Genomic DNA, 25290 nt, shown 5'->3' on the forward strand with positions numbered 1-25290 from the left:
CAGATTCTACCACTCGCCCACATATTAGGGTCGATTTACAGTGGTAAATTAGCCTACCAATCTGCATGTCTTTGGGACATGGGAGGAAACCGGAGCACCAGAGGGAAACCCACACAGGGAGAACGTGCAAATCCACAGACAGCGCCCGAGGTCAGGATCAAACCCGGGTCTCTGGAGCTGTGAGGCAGCGGCTCTGCCAGCTGCGCTACTGTAGTACACACTAGCCCACGTGAAAGGGGTTGTCAACTCAATTCCCTCTCCAGCGACTTGAACCAAAAAAATTTAGCTTGAACTTCAGTGCAGTCTGGAAAGAACAGCAGCCCACTTCAGAGGTGATGTCTTCTTTTAAGAGAATTTAAAACAAGTCTCCTCCCTCAGGTGAGCTCTGAGTGACATCTAGGCCTCAGGTGACACACCCTGATGAACTTCCCCTGGAGAGCCTGACAGCCTTTGAGAGCTCACTGGTTTTAAAAGACTTTTTAACAATTTTTAAAAAGTTCCGATGGAGACTTTTAAAAACTGCTCAAAGAGATTTAAATAATTTAAAGGATATTTTTAAAAATTGAGCAATTAAAAGTATTAAAATAAAGTGAAATAACGTTTCGCCCCATGGTGTACATCACTGAAATGCAGGTTCCTCATACAAGACACTTATTGCCATCGGTTCTACATTAAGTGTTCTTATGTTGTAGTCACTGGGTTGCTTTGAATTATCTCATTGCATGCAGTTGCTAATCACTTTTATGACTTGTGCAGTTAATGGATTTATCAAAGAACATGCGGATATTCTGTACAAACATAATAAAAGCATGTCATTCTGGCAATGATTTCATCAGTTTATTTGGGGAAACAAAATAACATCGTGCATTGACTGTTGACTATGAAATGGTCTAATTAAGCAATAAACCGCATGGGCCTTGGACCACAAAGCGTCAACAGGGGATCTTGCCAGAACAAATGTACACAATTCCCATTCAACGTACAGTAAATGATACTTTTTTGCCAAAGTAAATATTGGATATACAACTTGAAATTTTATTAGTATATTAATATGGTAAACAAAATAAAAATAATTAAAAATTACACAGACTGAAAACAAACACTTCTTGATGAGAGAGTGGGATAAGTACATAAACAAAAGAACATAAGAATTAGGAGCATGAGTTGGCCATTTGGTCCTTCAAGCCTGCTGCACCATTCATTATGGTCGATCTCCCTCAGTGCCAGTTTCCTGCACCATCCCCCTAAGCATTAATTCCTTTAATATCCAATAATCCATCAATCCCTGTTTTGAGTGAATCCAATAAGTGAGTTTCTACCATCCACTAAGGTAGAGAACTCTAAAGTTTTGCAACTGTTCTAAATGAAGATGTCTCTCCTCATTTTCAGTCCCAAATGGCCCTGTTCTGAAATGTTGACCCCTGGTTCTTAGACTCTTCATCCATGGGAAACGTCCTCCCTGCTTCCACCCTGACGGGCCACATAAGAATTTTGTACATTTCAATGAGGTCTTCTTTCATTCTTCTAAACCCCAGAGAATACAGGCCTAATCTATTCAATCTCTCCTCATCGAGCAAACCCACATCCCTAGCGGGTGAATACTCACTGCACTTCCTCGAAGGCAAGGAGACCTAAACTGCACTCAATACTCCAGGCACAGTCTCACCAAGGTCTTCTGTAAATAGGGGTAAATTTTCATAGTAATTCTACCACACATGTGCACCACAGCATTGACCGAAACACTCTAAGAAAATAGTGGGTGTGGCGTTTATTTCAGTTTCTTCATCCAGAGACTACAAGGAAGTGAGAGAAGCCCCAAATCTCCCCACATCCCTGCTTCCCTGAGCTTCCAGTCATCTGTCACCTTGACTCTCCATCCCGCTCCCACTCTGACATCTGACTTTGGCTCTCTCCAATGATATGGCTGTACCTTTCAGTTTTGTTTCTTTTGTTTGAAACAGCTAGTTGACAGCTTTGGTCCACACCCTTCATTCTCTTTTACTTGTTACAATGATACAGAAGACAGCAGACCAGGGGAAATAGGATTAGTATAGATGAAGACTTGATGACCAGCATGGACAAGGTGGGCTGAAGGGTCTACTTCTGTTCTGCATGGCTTCAAGACTGGAAGGAGGCCATTTGGCCCATCAAATCCATGGCAGTTCCAGGCAGAGTAAGTGTGTGAGTCCCACTACCCAGCTCCTTATTTCCCTGTGGCCCTGAATCTTATTCTCTTTCCTATTCCTATCAACTCTCCTTCAAATCTTTTGCTACTTACTTCCACTAGGGGCAACTTACAGTACATCATTGGGATGTGGGAGGAAACCGTAGCACCAGGGGAAAACTCACACTGTCACAGGGGGAATGTGCAATCTCCATACAGAGCAGCTGAGGTCAAGATTGAACCCAGGTCTCTGGAGCAATGAGGCAACACAGTAACTCCTCTGCCACTGCCACATATCCCCATCTCCATAATTTAAAGTATGTGTGCTTTTTTTCACTTTCTCAGCTCTGATGAAGGGTCTTTGATCTGAAACGTTAACTCTGTTTTCTCTCTCCACAGATGCTGCCTGACCTGCTGAGTGTTTCCAGCATTCTCTGTCTTTATTTCAGATTTCCAGCATCTGCAGCTTTTTGCTAATCCATATCAGGCTTTTGTTTTGGTGCAAGTTAAAAGACTGAGCAGGTGCCAGCTTGTGGGTTATGGTGCAGGGAAATGATGTCAGGCAGATCAACTTTAACTTAAAAACCTGTCCTGTAGAACCCCTAACGTTCCTCACCCCTCTGCCCATGGCCCTCTTGCCTGTGACTTCACCCTGTCATCCGCCAGTCTCTCTCACCTTGAGCCTGAGGAGAATTTTACGGCAGTGGGCCCTGACTAAAGCACTAGGTTGCTGACAAACACTATCTGTTTAACACCTCCCTGGACTCCAAAGAGCTTCCAGGTCCTATTTGCACGTAAGGAGATGACAAATCGGAGCAGGAGCTGGACATACAGTTCCTGGACTCTGCTTGCTGTTTAAAAAGATCATGGCTGACCTTATACCACTTCTCCACTTTTCCACCCATCCACCAGATTCCCATATTCCTTTAAAGCGTCCGACCTGAATATACTCATCGGATGTGCAAAGGCTTGGATAATTCCAATGACCAGTAATGGATTGAGGTAATTTTTTTTTCTCTCTTCTCAGCCCCTGGAAATGGAGCATTAATCTAACTCCCGTTTGTGCTTGCCGGGACAATGGAAGTTCAAACCTCTCTGTGTGTCCCCACCTGCATCTGTGCAACGAGACATAAGGTAGACTTTCATTACTCACACCCACTACATTCACCAACACCTTGCATATCACGTTGCCTGGGTTGAATATTTATTGGAGAATTAGCTTTCTTGTATTTTCTGTGTTGCTAGGAACAGTGTGATGTCACCAGGGTGTGTGTATGTTGATAGTAATAAAATTAGCTAAATATATAATGGAACATCGAGAGGCTGCATAACCTGCAGTCATCCTGGTAATGGGTATTTGAAACTTTTCTTGCAAATCAAGTTAGAAGTCAGAGTCCGGTCTTTTCAGCTCATTGATTCACCATTCCAACCCAAGCAGCTGCGCAAAAAAACCTTCTATTTTTAATGGCTGTTAAAAGATCTGTTGGCTGTTTCGGCTCATTTCTTTGTGTTTTACACATTCATAAAGCACCTCATTACATCTCTCAACAATGTCTTAAAGGCATTCATTTAAACAGAGCCATTTGGAAGTACAGTTACTGTTCTTACGCAAGACTAATGCTGGAAGTGGGTTTTAGCACAGCAAGATCCCACTATTTACAATGAGATAAATGGCAGTCAATCTGTTCTTTAGCGATGGTGACACATGAGGGAGAAATGATATACAATGGAACACTAAGTACCTCTTAAATCCTCAAGGGTTTGAACCTTTCCCTGGGGTAAGAGGTTGTAAGTTCAAGTCCACTCAGGAGACTTGAGCAGCTAATTTAGGATAAGACTTCAGTGCTGACATGAGGAAGTGTTGCACATTCAGAGGTGCTACTTTTCACATGAAGTCCAAACCAAAGCCAGATAGTCTTCCTTCAACCAACATCACTACAAAAAATTACTTGGCAACTTATCACAATGCTAACTCAGAAAGCTGCTATATGTAAACTGACTTGCATTTCCTCCATCACAACAGTGACTTCATGTCAAAAGCACTTAATCAGCTGTAAAGCGCTTTGGGGTGTGTTGAGATAACAGAAGGTGCTATATGAGTGGAGTTCTTTTTCTCCTTATTATACTGCATTTGGACAGTTTGCAGGCAGGTACTGGAATTGAAATTCCCTGTAGATCTGCCAGCTTGTAAAATATGCTTAAACTGCAAAGTGATGCTTAAACCTGCACGTTCTGACTCTGAGGTTTAAGCACCACCACTCAGCCAAGCTGGAACCAGTAAACACCCTACGCTGAAAACAATTATTTTGCTGTAATGCATTACTATCAACCCAAAATTGCTTTCATACTGAGTCATGTATCCAATTAAATACAATATATCTTGCATTTTCCTCCTTCTTATTGCAGTGTCCAAAACTATCCAGCTCTCTGTGTCCTACCCATACCTTTCCCTGCAACTTAAAGCAAACTTGTTTTCTCCCTGTCCCAGTCCTGGCAAAGGGTCTTCAATCTGAGACAATAACTCTGTGTCCCTCTCCACAGTCGCTGCCTGACCTGTTGAGTGTTTCCGGCATTTTCTGTTTTTTGTTTCTGTGTTCTGGCTATTGGAAGGAACTTCCCATTTTACTGTTAATCAATTTCCTCTTCTGTTCGTTTATATTCCAATAAATTAGACAGAACTAATGCTGGAATTAGTCAGCAGGTGAGGAAGCATCTGTGGAAGGAGAAACAAAGTTAATGTTTCCTTTCAACGGAATCAGGGAAAGTTAGCGATAAATAAGTTTTGAGCGCTCTAGTGAGGAGGAGGAGGGGCGGGTGACACAGGGGAGGCTGTGATTGTGTTAAGTGCAGGAGAATCTATGTGACAAAAGGAATGATGGAAGAAGGTGAAGGATGTTGGCATAGCGACAAACGAGGAAACACAGGTCCGTCTGGAGGAGGTGTTTATGGGAATAGCAGAAATGGAAACTGAGACTGTTAGACTTGATGCTGAGTCCAGAGGCTGCAATATGTCTTTTTTGGAAGATGAAGTGTTGTTCTTCGAACTCCATCGGAATAGTGTAGGAGGTGAATGTCAGAGGGGTCGGAGTGGGAGTGGATGGTGAATTAAAGTGACAGGCAACTAGAAGCTTCAGCTGATGCTCATGAACTTAACAGAGGTGTTCCACAGAGGAGTCTACAGTTTGTCTCCCTGGTGTAGAGGAGGCTGCATTGTGAGCATTGAACGCAGTGCACGAACTTGAGAGAAGTATGAATGAATCACTGGTTCAGGTCTCTGAACAGCGGGTCAAGAGGAGGTAGAAATGCAACTGTTGCATCTCCTGTTGTTGCATGGGAAGGCACCATGGGAGAGAAAGGGCTATTGGCGGGAAGGAGGATTGACACACCTTGCTCAGAGTGCTCTGAAGGGGAGACAGTGGGGTCACCACCAGGGTCTCAACCTGAAACGTCAAATGTCCATTTCCCTCCATGGATGCTGCCTGACCCGTTGAGTTCCTCCAGCAGTTTGCCTGTTGCATTAATATTTCTAATGTGAGCAACTCAGCAGATGTGTCATTACCAATGAGGTATCGTTGTGCACCCACGAACCCTGACCTTTAAAGCAGAATGTCTGTGTGATGTTTGCACGTTCTCCCTATGACGGGGTGAGTTTCCTCCAGGTGCTCCGGTCTTCTCCCACATCCCAAAGATGTGCAGATTGGTAGGTGAATTGGTCGCTGTAAGTTGCCCCTTGTGTGTACGTTGAAGGTAGGACCTGGAGGGAGCTGATGGGAAAGTGTGAGTAACATGGCTTCAGTGTAAATGCGTGGTTGATGACCAGCATGGACTCAGTGGCCTTCTTCTGTGCCGTACCTCCCTATGGTTCTGTAAGTCCAGTTTTGATTGGCTTTTGTGCTCTTGAGATGGTTTGCAGCTGAGGAATGGAGTGCAGCCTGGTTAGGTGCACAATCTGATCATCAAGCACTCCCTACTCGGTAGATAAAAGTCACAGATCCTGCCCCAGTGCTTATTTCCTTTTCCCTCATCTTCAGGCCGGTCTGCGTGGCTTTACCTGTTAGAAGCCACTTAGCTCCCAATCAATTGGATTACGACTGCTCAGCATCTACTCACATGGGATAAGCAATGACATCCCATCAATCTGTGCTGCGTTTGATCCCATCTCCCAGCCGCTAAGTGCCAGTGCAGTGCTAAAGGGAATCCATTTTATCCATTTCATCCATTAGTTTGAATTAAGCAGCTTTGAATTAAGGGAAGTTCTTTCAATTAGGGGAGGAATTTATCTAAGGCTGGGACTTAGTGAGCTGTTAGCATTGACAGGTCCAGTGGTGCTTAAATCATTACCTTCTCAAGTTCAAGTTTATTGTCATGGGCATACAGACCTAGGGTATTAATGCCATGAAAATTAACTTTTTGCAGCTGCAGCACAGTACATTGCAAACATGACAAACATAAATTACATCAACATAAATTAACATAAGTTATACTTAACTTACAAGACACAAAAAAAATCAAAAGAAGAACATAACAAGATCAGTGCATGTTGAAGGAAATATAGTCTGAGGTAGAATTAGTGTTCCTCAGGTCAGTTCAAGAACCTGATGGCAGTGAGGAAGAAGCTGCTGTTGAACCTTGAGGTGTGGGTCTTCAGGCTCCTGTACCGCCCGCTCAATGGCAGCATCGAGAAGAGGGCATGGCCCAGATGGTGGGAGTCCTTAATGATGGATGTCACTTTTATAGAGTCAGACAGAAATACAGCATGGAAACAGGCCTTTGGCCCACTAATTCCCTGCCATCCACCCAACACTCATTTTTACGCTAACCAATTTTCTTCTCTCCCCACATTCCCATTCACTCCGCCCAGATTCTACCACTCACCTACACGGTAAGGGTACTTTACAGCGGCCAACTAACCTGCCAACGTGCACATCTTTGGGATGTGGTAGGAAACCGGAACCCCTGGAGGAAACTCATGCAGGCACAGCGAGAATGTGCAAACTGGACTTAGAGGGCTTCAGTTATAAGGAGAGAATGGATAGATTGGGTCTGTTTTCCCTGGAGCAAAGGAGGCTGAGAAGAGACATAATAGTGGTATATAAAATTATGAGAGGCATAGATAGGGGAGATGGCCTGTTTCCCATGGTAGGGGTATCTACAAGTAGAGAGCATATATTTGAGAAGAGAGGGAGGAAGTTTAAAAGGTATCTGAGGAGAAAATTTTTTACAGAAAGAGTAGTTGGTATCTGGAATGAGCTGCCAGAGGAGGTGGTGGAGGCAGGAACTGTACAACATTTAAGAGGCTTCAAGACATTCAGTAGTTGAACTGTGCATAGCAAGATCCCACTCAGGTTGATAAAAACTGTTTTTCGAATGTTGATTGAGGGTAATATTTTCAGGATACTGGGTAAATTAAGGGAATAAAGGAATCAAGAGATATGGGGTTAGTGCTGGAAAGTAACAGCGAGATAGGAGATGAGGCATCAGATGTAAAGGTAGAACAGGCACAAGGGGCTGAATGGTCTACTGTTGCTTCACTTTCTTGGGTTCTTAAGTCCCCTGGTCTCCTTTGTTGTGGTGCCAGGAAGGTTTCATTCAAACAGTGGAAAAATATCATGAGTGAAAGTATCATGAAACAAGTAACTTTAATCAGGAACACTTAAAATAGAAAGATCAAAGTGACGATCCTTTGCTCCAGGGAGCATGAGATGATAGTGTGACTATGATTCAGTTCTGTGCAACAGCAGAGTAACGCAGTGCCCGAGTGCATGATCCTTTTATCCTTACGACCTGGATTGAATTCCGCCCAGACGGAACAGATCAAAGTTTTTTCTTGTTGTTTTCTGCAGTTGGGCACTTGTGTTGAATGAATTTCAACCGTTTCCACCCAGTCACGGTTGACCTTGGGGCTCACAACACAGTGCAAGCCCAATTTCGCAATAATTGATGGCAACACCTCAGTTACGCTGGGAAACTTTCGGTGCTGTGAGAAGTGACGGATGTTACATGGGTCAGCTCAGATCCGTGGTCGGGCCCCGTTCTCGGAGTGAAGTCGAGGCAACACAGTCAACAGTGCTATGCTTCATTTAAGCTCCCGTCACTCCGTGCCCACTGATTAAACAACGATAAGCATGAAAACTCACCACTTTTAACCAAGCTCCAACTCTGATCAACTGACTGGAAGGCAGCAGCAGGGGACTGCATCCTAGAATCACATAGCCTGGGAAAGGCCATTCAGCCCATTGTTCCTATACCTGTCTCCAACTGGGCCCACCCCAACCCCACTCCCATCCCCACCACATAGCCCTGCAATTGATTTCTCTTCCAATTTAACCAATTCAACCTCATTTATCCAATTAATTTTTAGAATTAACATTGAATTTTTTTCCACCAGCCCTTCAAACAAACATTCCACATCTTACTATATTTCTACCTAAAAAAACTATTCTCTCATCTGCCTTCTGGATCAAGTCTGTATCTTTTGATTTCAGATCCTTTTGCCAGTGTAAACAATTTCTCTTGATTTTCTCTTTTAATGCCTTTCACTTCAATTAAATCTTCCCTCAACCTCTGCTCTGGGGGAACAAACCCAGCCTCTGTGACCTCTCCACAATTTGTGCCCCCAGCTCGCAGTTACCTTGTGTCTCACTGCCAAACCTCCCTCCTCAGTCCCCTGCTCTCTGGCTCCCAATGTGTCCTCATTGCAGCAACACCCCCTGCTGCTTCTCCGCTGGGTCTTTATGCAACCTAGCCTGAGGTGGCATTCAAGTGATTTTTCATGACCCAAGACAGCTTGTCACGTGTGGACATCTGTGGAAGAAAGATTCCGGGATAAACGTCTGCTCTGTGTATCGGACACATTGGAAACTGAAGGCTTGGGGCATGTGGCTATGAGGAGGAGTAATGCTGACAATGCAGCACTTTCTCAGTACAGCCCATCTCCAGGTAACGAATGGATTCCATTTTTACAGATGGCCATAAGTTGATTTGGTCCATAAGTCAGAAAGTACACAAAAATCATTCAATATGGTAACCATACCTCCACAGTATTGTAATGAATGGCATCAAAAGCACACAAGACTGATAAGAAAGAACAATTACTAAAGATCAGAGAGAGAGAGAGAGAGAGAGAGAGAGGAAAACAGTTTTGTTGTTCATACGAACAAACATACATAACATACAGCGGACTTTTGAATCTAATATTAGAGGAGTTGTCCATATCTAGGGGTGCCCTTAAGTCAGGCATTCGTAACCTGGGCCTGCTTGTGTCAGCCTCAGTTTTCTTTGTCTCTGGAGTTAGGCTTAATATCCACAGGCTTTTGGTTCAGATATTATTCACTGAGTTATGAAGTTACCTTCAAAGTTCCGGTAACATTCAAGGAGCTCAATAACATCCAGTTCGGCACAGCTCATTTGATTGACCGCCAATCCTGACTGCAGCAATGAAGTGCCCGTGGTCTGTGTAACCTTCAAGATATGCTGCGGCAACTGGCTAAGTTTCAAACCTGAAGTTGGAAGATTCAATGTTCATTCCAGAGGGTTGCAAAGTGCCCAGATGGACGATAAAATGTTGTTCTAGTTTGTATTGGGCCTCACGTTGCCACCATAAACTCAGGGCAGCAGAGGTATAGGAACCCCACGACATGTCCCAATGTATGCTGGGAAAGTATATAGTTGCCCTTCTGTCGTTACTGGGTCAAATTCCTGTGACTCCCTACCTAAAAAAAAATTGGGAGAGGACCTTCAACACAGAGGCCACAGTGGTTCAAGAACTGCAGAGCACCTGCGCTCAGTACACAGGGGTGATCCAGAGCTTCCTGTTCCGTGCCACTTTATTTCTTGATTTCCACTCCCATTCCCACCTGTCAGTCTGTGACCGCCTCCTCTACTGCCATAGTGAGGTCCAATGTAAACTAGAACAACACTTTATCATCCATCTGGGCACTTTGCAACCCTCTGGAATGAACATTGAATCCTCCAGCTTCAGGTAAACTGCACTCTCATCATTTTCCATTATCGTGCTGATGGCCCTTTCTCACCTAGTTTTGTTAAAGTACCTCCCTAACGGCCAGTGCTCATGATCCTCATTGCCTGACCTGCCCTAACTAATCTCCATGTGATCTATTGTCCTCCACCTCACTCCGCCCCCCAGTTTAGCTTTGAAAACTGTCACCCCTCCACTTTCCCCCCAGTTCTGAGCCAGGGTCCCTCACCTGAAATGTTAACTGGCTTCTCTCCAGATGCTGCTTGAATGACGGGCTGAGTTCTTCCAGCATTTCTGTTTTTGTTCAATGAAAAAGAAAGTCTGGTTTCAACATTTCATCCCCCAGCCTCCACCAAGCCCAACAGTCCTGCTTGGATGCTGCAACCTAAACATTCAGACACATTTTTATCCCTCTCTCCAGAAGGTTCTGACTCAGTGGGGGCTGCAGCTTTGCAGACACCAAGCAGCCAGCGGGAAGCCTCTATCATGTGATCATTACTCATGTGGGCTGTGACAGAACCAGGGAACCATTTAGAGCCAAGATGGTCTCGTCCTTTTACACAATCTCTAAACCCAAACAAACAACAAAAGTCACAAACGTGAAGCGGACTCATCCTGGTTCACCTGATAGCGTCATGAAGTCATACAGCATAGAAACAGGACCTTTGGCCCAACCAAGATGCCCATCTAAGCTAATCTCATGTGTCCTCATTTGGTCCACATCACTCTAAACCTTTCCTATCCATGTACCTGTCCAAGTGCTTTTAAATGTTTTTAATGTTCCTGCCTCAACCACTTCCTCTGACAGCTCATTCCATATACTGACCACCCTCTGGGTGAAAAAGATGCCACTCTCACCTTAAACCTATGCCCTCTAGTTCTTGATTCCCCAATCCTGGGAAAAAGACTGAGTGCATTCACCCTCTCTATGCCCCTCATGATTTTATACACCTCTATAAGATCACCTCTCAATCTCCTGCACTCTAATGAATAAAATTACAGGCTGCTAAACCCTCTCTATAACTCAATCCCTCAAGTCCTGGCAACATCCTTGTAAATATTTTCTGCATGCTTTCCAGCCTAATAGTATTGTTCCTACAGCAGGGCAACCAAAACTGAACACAATATTCCAAATGCAGCCTCTCCAATGTCTTGTAGAAACATAACATCCCGGCTTCTATACTCAGTGGCCTGACTGACGAAGGCCAGTATGCCAAGAGCCTTCTCTACCACCCTGTCTACCCGCCACTTTTAGGGGTCCATGTCCTTGTACTCCTTGATCCCTCTGTTCTACAACACTCCCCAGGGCGTTCCCTCTACCGTTCACTGTGAAAGTCCTACTCTGATTTTTCTTCCCAAAATGTACCACCTCGCACTTATCCGAATTAAACTCCATTTGCCATTCCTCGGCCCACTTAACCCGGCTGATCAAGATCCCTCTGTAATTATTGATAACCATCTTCACTACCTATTACACCACCTATTGTAGTGCCATCTTCACTCACAGAGAAGCACTCTCTCGGTACTGCACAGTAGTGTCAGCCTCAATTCTCTTTGTCCAGGTCTGTGGAGTCAGGCTTAGAACCCTTGCGATCCACTGAGTTATGGCAGAGGATCAGAGTAACTCAGTCTGTTGTGGTGGATCTTACAGCAACTTTGGGGATACTGTGATGAAGGGGTGTGGTGTGTCAGAGTATCCAGGTAATCCTTAGGGTTCCACCTACCAATGTCAAAACCCTTCTGGTTCTGGAAATCTGAAATAAAACAGCAAATGATGGAACTGCTCAGCAGGTTAGGCAGAAGCTGTGAAGAGAAGAAAAGTGTTAATCTTCCTGATCCATCAACTTGACTCTGTTCTTCTTTTCTCCCCCCGTTTCCAGTTAAAGTGATCTGGAGTCACCAACAGGTCAGAGCTCCTTGGGGATCTTTTTATTTCCTCATATCTCAATTCTAAATGAATGTTCTTCCTGACACAAAACTGAGTTTTAATATATCGGCTTGCCAGCTGAATCAACTTTTAAAAATAATTTATTGCAACTGCTAGTATTCGGAGTCTGGATAGACGTCTGTAAAATAGTTTGCTGGTCTTAACCATCACTTTATATATATATCAGAGCCTGGGCTTCAGGCCAAGGGTAAAGTTACACAGCCAGATAATCAAAGGAATGAATGCTAGTTATTAGTTTTCATCTGGTAACTTTGCATAATGTTACATCAAGTACTTTTTCTTAATATTTGCTTTCCAGTGATGTACTCTTACTGTAAATTTAAATGATTATATTAGTCAACAGCCTTGATTGGATGCTATCTGGTGACATAAAACAAAGATTAGCAACCATGAAATAGTCTTACTTCAAACTGGCTGGTGTGAATCCCTTTGCCTGGTCACCTATCTCACTAGGTTTATGTGGTTGCATCATTGTCAGAATATATTCAGGCCTCCAGAGAGGGAACTCTAGTGAGAGACCCTTAAAATTTATTGGCACACCCCTAGATACTAATTGACAACTTCATGATCCATGTTTCCTTTGAAAGACTGTTTTAGTTCGCCATAGGTCAGTGGTGACATTTGTTGGTATTGGTATTGGTTTATTATTGTCACATGTACAATGTACAATACAGTGAAAAGCTTTTGTCTGGGCGCTATCCAGACAGATCATGCCATTCATAAGTACATTGAGGAAGTAAGAAGAAAACAGAATGCAGAATAGTGTTGTAGGTACAGAAAAAGTGCAGCGCAAGGGCCACAGTGAGGTAGATTGAGAAGGTAATGGGTTCACAAGCCACACATGGAGCTGATCAAGTGGTCCAGGATGTCACTTCAATGCAGTAACACTAATTTTCAAATGAAATATCAACGGAGAACAGATTACCCTCCTCACGAAGGTATGAAAAAAATCATATGAAGAAGCAGAGGGGACATTGCCTTTGCTGCTGATCAGTGTGGGTGGCACTGTGGTACAGCAGGTCAAGCTGCTGCCTCGCAGCTCCAGCGACCTGGGTTCAAACCTGACCTCGGGTGCTGGCCTGTGTGGAGTTTGCATGTTCTCCCTATGACCGCATGGGTTTCTTCTGGGTGCTCCAGTTTTCTTCCACATCCCAAAGACATAAAATTGCCCCTAGTGTGTAGATCAGTGAGAGAATCTGAAGGGAGTTGATGGAAATGTGGAGAGAATTAGATTACAGGGAAAATTAATGGGGAATAGAATTGCACTATGACCCAGCATATTAAAGGGCTGAATGGCCTCCTTCTATGTTGTAAGGGAAAATGGAATAGTTATACTTTAAAATTTCTTGCATTACAATATTGTGGGTGGCACGGTAGTGTAGCGGTTAGTGTAACGCTATTACAGCACCAGAGACCCGGGTTCAATTCCTGCCACTGTCTGCAAGGAGTTTGTACGTTCTCCTCATGTGTCTGCATGGGTTTCCTCCCACGTTCCAAAGACGTACAGGTTAGGAGCTGTGGGCGTGCTATGTTGGCGCCAAAAGAGTGGCGACACTTGCGGGCTGCCCCCAGCACATTCTCAGTAACGCAAAAAGATGCATTTCACTGTGTGTTTCGATGTACATGTGACTAATAAATAAATATTTTATTCTTGCATGTCTTATGAACCATGAGAAACAAAGGAGATCTCAATGGAACAATAACCATATGGTGAACAAAAGCATCATCACTGACCTTACAGAACCAGTACTCGGACTTCACCTTCCAAGAAACAAATGACAACTCTGCACTGGATATGGACAGGGCAGGCTGATGTGTCCATCTTTTACTCTCACTGGAAACTCAAATCAAATCCTGCTTGCAATGTACACTTCATCAAAGGCTGCTCGTCCGATCATTTCCAGGGCACATAGCCAATATACACATAGCTACACAGGCTTCAAAATCTATACATCACTATATAAGTTGCTCCACTGTCATATGATAAGAGGAAGAAGAAGGTGAGACAGGCATTAAATGCTGGTCTTTCCAACAATGTCCATGTCTCCAAAGTCAATAAAAACAATGTTACACAGAGGCCAGAGTCAGAAGTGTCTCCATCACTCTTGAGCCTCTACTTGAATCTGGGATTTGGCCTTCTATGCAAACTTCTTTCACGATTAATGCTGGTTTTAAGTGTCGGAAAACTTCAGGTTCTCAGAATATCGACGCAAAGTAATTAATCCTCTCAAACAGCCTCAAAACACAAATATCTCAATAATCATTTTAACAGATGCTTTGTTCAGGGACTGAGGAAAATAGCAAAGTTCAGAACTGAACGACCAAAAGATGTTTGCTCTGTCTGCAGGTCCCTCTCACTGGAAGCTCACAGTATGATGTGTTGTGGATGTGTCACCAGTGATTGCAGGTCCACCCAAGACTGGGGTGAGCCAAAGGTCTAATCCAAGCTCAAGTCGACCGGGCCAGTAAAATAAGATAAATGGGTCTCGCTGGTGGGGTGGTTGGCTGTGGTGGGATTTGTAATCCAGATCCAATGGGTGAGGCACTAGTTTTGAATGGAACATCTTTACATGTCACTCAGTTATCCAGTAAATGTCAGCCTTTTGTTGGACAGTCTTTAAAGGAACATTAATGTCCTGGTAAAGTAATAGATATTTGCTTTCTGCATATCCCATTGCTCTATACGCTATATCAACAGCTTTTAAAAAAAAACTTCAGTTAAAAGTTTGGAACAAATTTAAAGAAGCCACACAAAGCATTGCAAAATTTTATCCTGCCACAGACATCACACCAGAGTGGAGGTCAGTGTTCCAACTTGCCCCAAGTGGCCACATGAAAATAGTCCTTTTTATGGATAAAGAAGCAAACTTGTATTTATTAACTTCTTCATCTTAGGCAGTCCTTCAGGATCGAGAATGACTTGCTTCCATTCCAGGGGGTTGGGGGTTGGTTGATGAGGCCATTGAGGGAACTGCAGACTCTTCCACAAACGGGGCAGGTGACTGGGTAATTTGTGAGGTGGCCCACTCCTGAGGCATGGACTCAAATTTTTCAATACCATCCTGAATGCTCCTTGTTTTCATGAATATGCAAAAGTTTATTCACTGAAAGCACTACAAAATGACATACAGTGTCAAAACTACAGCAACTAATAAAAGAAAGAACTACACAGACGCATAACTACAGCAGAGAATGCTAACTAAACGGCCGCAAATCAGAATCTCGTTTAAACCATCTACGACACATGCGATCCCCTGGGGGGGTGGGGGGGGGGGTCTCACCGATCGCGGAATTCACACAGGGTGCCTGCAGATACCGTGTGCTCCCTCTCCAAGGACACCCGGGCATGGATGTAAGCCCAGAAGAGGGGCAGGCAGGCGACCCAGCCGGAACCCTTGACCACCTGACGCCTGGACCCGTGGATGGCCAGCTTGGCCAGGCCCAGGTGAAGACCGACCAGGAGACTCCCCCGAACGACCCGCCATCCTAAATGCTCCTTCTACATTTAGGGATGTTAAGGGCCAGGGGTGTTCCACTTTACCGAGCGGCTTTGGGAAAACCTTTGAATCTTTTCTTCTGTCCACTTTGTCCACTATGATGGAGCTCAGTCTCAGTTTTGGGAGACTGGTGTCAGGCATGCAAACAATGTGTCCTGCCCATTGGATTTTAATGATTGTAATTGGGGCTTCAGTGCCAAGGATGTTGGTCTGAGGGAGGATCCTGACATTAGTTTGCTTTTCCTGCGAATGGATTTGGAGGATTTTGTGGAAACACCATTGGTGGCATCTCTCCAGTGCTGGAGGTAATCCACGTCTCAGGAACATGGAAGAGGTCTGGGATCACTGCTGCCCTGTAGACCACAAGTTTTGTGTCAGGTTTGAGATCTTGATCTTTTCCTCGGTGGCAAAGGCTGTGTTGGTTCACTGAAGGTGATGGCGAATTTCATCATCAATGTCTGCTTTTGCTTAGATATACTTCTTGCGATACGGGGAGCAGTTCCACATTTTCAATGGTCTTGTCATGGACCATTATTGGCAGAGGCTGGTGTTGTACAGGAATGATCTTTATTCTGCACGTGTCAAGTGTAAGGTACATTATCTTGTATACTTCAGTGAAAAGTCAACGATAACTTGAAGCTCAACCTCAAGGCTGCATGATCCAGCTCGACGCCAAAGATAAGACAAGATAAGATAAGGTATCTTTATTAGTCAATGGAAAGTGGGAGGAAACCAGAGCACCCAGAGGAAACCCATGCAGACACAGGGAGAACGTACAAACTCCTTACAGACAGTGGCTGGAATTGAACCTGGGTCACTGGCACTATAATAGTGTTATGTTAGCCATTACATTGACCTTGGTTCCAGTGTGGAGGAGCTGTAGTTGAACAGTTTCTCACTTGGCCTATAGATTACCTCCATTTCAACTGCAAGCATGTTGGAGGTGCGCTTTAGCAGTGTGGAGAACACCGGGACAATGACACAGCCTTGTTTGACACTATTCTGTACTTAGGTTGTTCCTGTTATGAACCTGTTGGTTAAGATCATGGCTTGCATGCATCATGAAGCAGATACATGATGGAGACAAGTTTCCATTTGAGAAGGGTGCTCCACAATCCCTCTTGACAGAATCAAGGATTTGTAAGGACAAAGAGGCCACATAGGGTGGTTGATGCTGCCCCCTGCATATTACCTGCAGGTGGCTATTGGTGAATATCATTCTATTCTACCTTTAGATGGGTAGTGTGTTGCAATGAGTGGGGAGGAGTATGGCTGGGACTGGGGTAGGTTTGTAATGGGGAGTGAGGGACAGGTATGTAACCAAGAGGGAGACAGGTGTGTAACTAGTAGTGAGGCTAGATGTGCAACAGGGATAGGAACAGGCATGTTACCAGGAGTGTCCTCACTCCTGGTTACACACCTCTTCCTCTGATCCAGAAGATTAAGATGCATGGGATCCATGGTAACTTGGTAGTCTAGATTCAGAAATGGCTTGCCCACAGAAGACAGAGGATAGTGGTGGAAGGGTATTATTCTAGCTGAAGGTCTGTGACCAGTGGTGTTCTGCAGGGATCCATGCTGGGGCTTCTGTTTGTTTGCAATATATGTAAATGACTTGGATGAAAATGTAGGTGGGTGAGTTAACAGGTTTACAGATGACTCAAAGATTGGTGGAGTTGTGGACATTAAAGAAATGCAGCAGAATAAAGATCAGTTACAGATATGGGCGGAGAGATGGCAGACGGAGTTTAATCCAGGCAACTGTGAGGTATCGCACTTTGGGAAATCAAATGTTAGGGGAGAATATGCAGTTAATGGCAGGGCCCTGAACAGCACTGATGTACAGAGGGACCTTGGGGCCCAAGTCCATAACTCCCTGAAAGGCTACACAAGTAGATGGGGTGGTGAAGAAGGCATATGGCATGCTTGCCTTCACTGGTCAGGGCATTGAGTATAAGAGTCAGGAAGTCATGTTGCAGCTGCATAAAACTTTTGTTATGCCTCACTTGGAGCATTGTGTACAATTCTGGTCACCCATTATATGAAGGATGTGGAGGCTTTGGAAAGGGTACAGAAGAGGTTGAGCAGGGTGCTGTCTGGATTAGAGGGTATGAGCTATAAGGAGAAGTTGGACAAACTTGGGTTGTTTTCTCTGGAATGTCAGAGGCTGAGGGGAGACTGGGCAGAAGTTTATAAAATGATGAGAGGCATAAATAGAATAGACTGCCAGATCTTTTATCCCAGGGTAGAAATGTCAAATACTCAAGGACATGCATTTAAGGTGAGAGGGGGAAAGTTTAAAGGAGATGTGTGGGGCAAATTTTTTTACACAGAGATGGTAGATGCCTGGGTCGATAGTGGCTTTTTTAGGAGGTTGTTAAATAGACACATGAATCTGCAGGGAATGGAAGGATATGGATCAGGTGCAGGCAGAATAGATTTAGTTTAATTCTACATCATGTTCAGCACAGACATCGTTGGACAAAGGGCCTGTTTCTGAGCCATACTGTTCTACATTCTATGAGAACAGATGTGCAACTGAGAGAGGGAGAGGTGTGTAACCAGCACCAAAGATAGGTGTTCATCTGGGAGAGAGACAATGGTAAAATCAGGAGTGAGGGCAGGTATGCAACCAGGAGAGGGGAACAGGTGTGTAACCAGGAGCAAGAACAGGCATGCAACTCGGAGAGGAGGCAGGTGTGCAGTCAGGAGTGAAGGCAGGTTGTAGAAAGGTGCATTAACCTCACAGTTTTCACAACCTGAGAATGACAGTGGAATGTTTACTCTGTGACATGCAACGTTATGTTGACCCAAATATACGATCACTGAAGGCTACCATCAACTTATGTTTACATGCCATCTGCAGTACTGCTACCTTTTCAACAAAGAAGCAAATCCCCCTCAAGGCATTAGTGAAAATAACCATAGATTAAAATTTCTTGTCAAGTATTTCCTGGCATTCACACTTCCTTTGTGTAATGGAAATCCATAATAATAGAAATAGCAAGTATCATGCATGCTTCCGTAAATGTCACACAAACTTCCCGTAGACTTTTACAGACTCTGTTTATTGTTTTTACTTAACCACATGACGTGTTCACTCTTTGAACGTTAGTGGCACTATAATGCATTTTAATAGCTTGAAAGACAGGCATTTTGTGATGAATATCTGTGGAAAACTTGGTTCCTCTCCCTCCTTCACATATTCCTCCCCTCACACTTTCCCTCAGCCTTCCTTGCTGGCACAACAGTGCATTATCCAACTCACAGCATGCAGCTCTAAAGGACCGTGTAATATGCATTAAATCTTAGACTGTGTACTGTCAGTACGGGAATAACAGAAAACTGAAAGGAAGAAGTATTGTGAAACACTGGAGCTCTGGTCCTTGACTGATGTAAAACCATACATCAGTAGCTTACCTTGGGAGTTATGTGTAATGTCTTAATGGTGTAGTGAAGGCTCTAATCCACACTGGGAGTTCAGTCGAATTAGAGCAGAATGCAAGGCCAGATCCAAAGCTTGGAGTCTGCCCCACCAACCAGGAGCCCCACTGGGCAGAGAAAGGTCTGTAAGTGGAGAAGGAAGGCACAGGAACAGCTAATGCTGTCACTGTTTCTATGGCAACCGTTTTGGCTGCCAGGCAGTACACCTGAGCAATCAACTTCTAGAAAAGCATACCCCACTTAAAACTTGAGAACTGTGCACAAAATTAAGATAATCTACTTGGAAAAAGAAATTAGCTCAGCCTTTTGGCAGCCAGCCAGCTTCCATTGTGAGCCAAAGGGCTAGCAGTTCCAGGCCTGCACAGTGTCTCACAGCCTCTCTCTTGCCTTCAATGACCCGATTCACACCAACTCTCAGCATTTTCTCTCAGTCCGTCAGTGAAATAAAGAAAAGCAGCCCATGTCTGGGGCAACCACCCCAGGATATCACTTGCAAACAAGTGCTGCCATTGCAGTGAGTTGTCTCTGTCACACAGCTGAGCCGACCACACTCTTTTGAAGAAGCTTGTCTAAAGAGAATAACGCAAGGCCTTTTCATTCCCTGAATGCTGTGACCAAGTAATATAAATTAGCTGCTTTTGTTGTTTCCATTTACATCAGCAGTGTGGTGTCAATGGACTAGGCATGCTGGTCTTTTTTTTCCCCCTTTGGAAGATTGCCAGCTCAATGAAGTATCTTTGTCTTTATGGATAATTCTAAAATTGAATTACTCACTGCTCCTTTTTGAAGGAAAAGTTTCCCAAATGCGTGGATAAAGCACACATTGTTGGGACGTGCTGTTCACAACGCTCACAGTGGAATCAATGATTCACAGCAGCTAGACCAGCTGATAAACAGATCACTTAGCTACTGGTGCACAGAAGGGCAGACATATCAGCTAATCAGACAGTCCTCTGTGTAATCCATACAATAAGGCCCAGACTATCTTGGGGAGTAGGGACACAGAGCAGTTTGATGTACACTGGACATTGCCAGTGGAAAATCTGGACCATTTTCAGGATCAGTTTGTATACAACACAGAGGGTATTCAGCCCAACTGGTCCATGAGCAATTTCCCACTTTTCTACATTTCACCTTCTATTTCTTCTTCTCTTGACTGTTTTTGTGGACTCCAAATCATCCCTGGCAATTGGGGCGGCACAGTAGCGTAGCGGGGTGGCACGGTAACGTAGCGGTTAGCGTGATGTTATTACAGCGCCAGCAATCAGGGTTCGATTCCCGCCGCTGTCTGTAAGGAGTTTATACGTCCTCCCCGTGTCTGCATGGGTTTCCTCCGGGTGCTCCGGTTTCCTCCCACATTCCAAAGGCGTACAGGTAGGTTAATATGGGTTTAAAATTGGGGGTGCGGACTCGTTGGGCCGGAAGGGCCTGTTACCACGCTGTAAATAAAATATTTTTAAAAATTTAAAAATTTAAATTCAAATTGACTCAACAACGCCCTGCACATGCCAGTGAGTTGCGGATGTTGAACATCTGGCCATCGGTGGAGTCGTTGAGAGGTTGGTGGGTTCTGGAATGTGGGGATTCGGGCCAGGAATCCCAGGGGCTGGCCAAGCCTGCATTATAAATTGACAAGGGGGAGGCCATAGACAGTTTAGATGCTTTTAAGGTCATCGACAACAGCTTTTATTCTTTTAATCTCTTTAATGTAGCAAAGCATTCCTAGGGATTGCAGAGGGGAATTCATATTTCTGTTGGCCCTGTAAAAATTCTTAATGGATCCAAGCCTTTCCTCATTCAGGGACAGATCACATGTTGGCTTGAGAGAGACATCAGAGAGCCCTGGGCGGAGCTGCTCCACACCTTATGTGGAAAACTACCAGTCTGGGAGTGTATCTGTTGATGAGTGTACTGTGCTCACTCAGTGCATGAATCTCAAATTGGCTTTCAACTTCCACAACTGAGTTCATGTGCATCAGTTTACTGTGGCATTGAGCTCTTGAGCTCCTCAGAGTAGCTGATATACAACTCCCCTTGAGCCTGTGATGGAGGAATTTATCCTTCCCAGCAGGTCACTGAGAATTTTCCTCCACCAGCCATGATAGAAATCATGTCATGCTGGTGGGGCCACTCTAATACTCTAAGCTTCAGAAGAATCATTCCTGAGCAGGAGTGAGATGAACCTTTTGGGGAGAGTGGCACTGTACTTGGCCACTGTCAGGCAGAGCTGTACATGTCAGAGATACAGAGCATCTTCCATCACAAGAGGGTCTGCAGCCCATCATATCTAGTCTGTTGTTCCTTCCTGTAGAAATCTGCAACCGTTTCCTTTCCAAACATACATTCAGTTCTCTGTTGATAGATATGTCTGAACCAGCTCCCTCTATTCCTTCCATCTGCACCTTCCAGATTGTAACTAAATGCCTTCTCAACCTTTTGTTTTCCTTTTGCCAATTAGGCTGCCTAACCATCTTCTCTCTAGCTATCCCACCAGCATTCTTCACCTTCTCTGCTCTGAGGAAGAGAACAACCCCAGCATCTCCACCCTCTCCACATAGCTGAGTCCTTCACATCATTCCAGTAAATCTCCTCCAAAGCCGTGACATCCTTCCTCATATACGATACCCTGCAGTGAACTCAGTGCTCCAGTGAACACCCGGAAGGTAGCTGAGCAGAACTTTCAGGCTTGCCAACTAGTTTGTTCCCAACCATCGCTCTAGGTGGGATTTTCTAAATCCGACTATTCATTTCAGCATAGACAAAGTTACACAACTAACTTTTTTGGAGGTTTGTCTGCCCCTTCCCACTCCCAAAGTTTGCCCCAGAACAGTGGTGTCAAGGTTGCCTCATCACAAGCACCAGGTGGGTCAGAAAGCTAATGCTCAACTTCTGCAATACTGACTTCCCCAACACACCCAATAATAATGGGATGTTGTGTTACAGTTGTACTAAACACTGGTGAGGCCACACCTAGGGTATTGCTATTGATATTGGTATTTGTATTGGTTTATTATTGTCACTTGTACCGAAGTACAGTGAAAAACTTGTCTTGCATATCGATCATACAGATCAATTTATTACACAGTGCAGTTACATTGGGTTAGTACAGAGTTCATTGGGGTAGTACAGGTAAAAACAATAACAGTACAGAGTAAAGTGTCACAGCTACAGAGAAAGTGCAGTGCAATAAGGTGCAAGGTTACAACAAAGTAGATTGTGAGGTCAGAGTCCATCTTATCGTATAAGGGAACCGTTTAATAGTCTTATCACAGTGGGGTAGAAGCTGTCCTTAAGTCTGGTGGTACATGCCTTCAGGCTCCTGTATCTTCTACCCGAGGGAAGAGGAGGGAAGAGAGAATGACCCAGGTGGGTCGGGTCTTTGATTATGCTGGCTGCTTACCAAGACAGCGAGAGGTAAAGACAGAGTCCAAGGTGGGAAGGCTGGGCTGTATCCACAACTCTCTGCAGTTTCTTGCGGTCTTGGGCAGAGCAGTTGCCGTACCAAGCCATGATACATCCAGATAGGATGCTTTCTATGGTGCATCAATAAAAGTTGGTGAGAGTCAAAGGGGACAAACCAAATTTCTTTAGCCTCCTGAGGAAGTAGAGGCACTAGTGAGCTTTCTTGGCCGTGGCATCTACGTGATTTGACCAGGACAGGCTGTTGGTGATGTTCACTCCCAGGAACTTGAAGCTCTCAACCCTCTCGATCTCAGCACCATTGATGTAGACAGGTGCATGTAGAAACCGCCCCCTTTCCTGAAGTCAATGACCAGCTCTTTCATTTCGTTGACATTGAGGGAAAGGTTGTTGTCATGACACCATTCCACTAAGCTCCCTATCTCCTTCCTGTACTCCGACTCATCGCCGTTTGAGATGCAGCCTACAACTGTGGTATCATCTGCAAACTTGTAGATGGAGTTAGAGCAGAATCTGGCCACACAGTTGCGAGTGTATAGGGAGTAGAGTAGAGGGCTGAGGACGCAGCCTTGTGGGGCACCAGTGTTGAGAATAATTGTGCCAGAGGTATTGCTGCCTATCCTCACTGATTACGGTCTGTTGGTTAGAAAGTCAAGGATCTGTGTGCAGTTCTGGTCGCCACAATGTAGGAAGGATACACTTAAGCTAGAGAGGTTGCAGAAAACATTCACAAGGATGTTGCCAGGACTGTTGCCAGTGCTTTTGTTCTCAGGAGAGATTGGATAGACTGGGTCTGTTTTTCCTGGGGCGAAGGAGGCTGAGAGGTGACTTGATAGAGGTATATAAAATCATGAGGGAGGCAGAAAAAGTGGATGGTCACAGCCTTTTTTCTCTGGGTAGGCAGTCTAAAACTAGGGGACATATGTTTATGGTGAGAGGGAGGAGGTTTAAAGGGGATCTGAGGGGAAAGTTTTTCACACAACGAGTAGTTGGTATCTGGAATGAGCTGTCAGAGGAGGTGGTGGAGGCAGGAACAGTAACAACATTTAGGAGGCATCTGATCAGGTGGTTGGATGAGCAGGGCATAGGTGGATATGGAATTAATGCAGGCAAGTGGGATTAGTACAGATGGGCATGATGGTCAGCATAGATGTGGGGGGGGGGGCTGAAGGGCCAGCATCAGTGCTGAATGACTCTTGTAACTCAAAGTCAAGGTCAAAGTCGAGTTTATTGTCATCTGCACAAGTACATGTATACAGAGGTGCAGTGAAAAACTTACTTGCAGCAGCATCACAGGCACAAAGCATCATATAAGCACCTATGCTCTTGGAGAGATTTAAAGGGGACGTGAGGGGCAAGTTTTTCACACAGAGGGTGATGGTTATCTGGAACAAGCTGCCAGAGGAGCTGGTAGAGGTGAATACAATTACAATGTTTAAAAGGCATCTGGACAGGTACTTACATGGGAGTCGAGGGATATGGGCCTAATGCAGGCACGGTAGTGTAGCAGTTAGCATAACGCTTTACAGCACCAGCGACCCAAGTTCAATTCCGGCCTCTGTCTGTAAGGAGGTTGTATGTTCTCCCCGTGTCTGCATGGGTTTCCTCCGGGTGCTCCGGTTTCCTCCCACATTCCAAAGACGTACAGGTTAGGAAGTTGTAGGCATGCTATGTTGGTGCCAGAAGCGTGGCGACACTTGCGGGCTGCCCCCCAAAACGCTCTACGCAAAGATGCATTTCACTGTGTGTTTCAATGTACATATGGCTAATAAAGTTATCTTATCTTATAAACAGGACTAACATTGAGAGGCATCAAAGTCGGCATTCATGAGGTGGGCCAGAAAGGCCCATTTCTGTGCTATACGATTCTATGATTCAATGAAACCTACAACCTTTTGACTAAAAGATAAAAGATGTTGTCATTAGAACACAGCTGATAAATATATCCAGTTGTAAAATTGACTAGTGTGTAGCGGTTGCTACCGCGGAATAAAACAAGACTCTACTCGGAGGATTGCCAAACAGAACTGGTTTATTTTCCCGCCTTGCGTCGGGCCCTTTAAGGGAGAATGTTCCCGCCCAAAACAACCGGCAATGACGTAAGTCCTACATCATCAGGACTTTCCCGTGCGCAGGTTCTCCCCGTCGCTCGGAAAGATGAGGCCCGCCGCCATCTTGGGCCTCATCGCTCCGACACCGCGCAACCCGACTGCCGAGCCGGTTCACCCGACTAGACGGTGAGTCGCCACAAGTGGTTATTTTAAGTTTATTTCTTACCACAGGTTGCTTTATCCCCCATCTGACGATTGAGCACAATGCAAGGTTATGACAAAGATGAGACTAAGGGCAAGGAAACTAACAGGAAAAAGTAATGAGGTGGGACATGGCTGTGGGACAGGGTTGGAGTTAGCTGCTCCCTAGAAACTGCAGGTGGCCCTTGCACTAACACTGCCAATCATCAATTTATCATAAAACATTCCTAATTCACTAAAGAAACCACATCAGTGTTTTCACAGACAATCACCTGCCTGCTAATTGCATTCCTTTAGCATGAGATTAAACCACACCATTCACACTTAATGACACTTTATATTGATTTTACTCATCCAGTTCTTTATAAACAAGGTGGGACTCACTTCGGTCTTTACTGCTGTTTTTCTACTCAGTCATATTCTGGGAAACGGATGTTCATGAGCCAGATTCCAGCATCTCTGCTGTTAAATCCGTGGCATAAATTCCCCAGCTTCCCAGTAGAACTGGATCTATGAATCCACAGATCTCCAGACCCCGGAGTTAGCAAATTGAAAGCTGGTTCCCAAAATCTGATTTGAAAGATCAA

The 25290-nt window shown here is 44.7% G+C and overlaps 1 long non-coding RNA gene across 2 annotated transcripts in view; it reads left to right on the forward strand.

Annotated features, from left to right (window-relative positions):
* Window positions 1-25290, forward strand: part of LOC127576125 (uncharacterized) — a 54514-nt gene that overhangs the window by 18984 nt on the left and 10240 nt on the right. For both annotated transcript variants that reach the window (XR_007957173.1, XR_007957172.1), the window contains exon 2: window positions 3192-3298. This is a non-coding gene — a long non-coding RNA (uncharacterized LOC127576125). The remainder of the gene's footprint in view (window positions 1-3191; window positions 3299-25290) is intronic.

Source organism: Pristis pectinata, chromosome 1 (genome assembly GCF_009764475.1).
Source record: "Pristis pectinata isolate sPriPec2 chromosome 1, sPriPec2.1.pri, whole genome shotgun sequence".
NCBI classification, from domain to species: Eukaryota; Metazoa; Chordata; class Chondrichthyes; order Rhinopristiformes; family Pristidae; genus Pristis; species Pristis pectinata.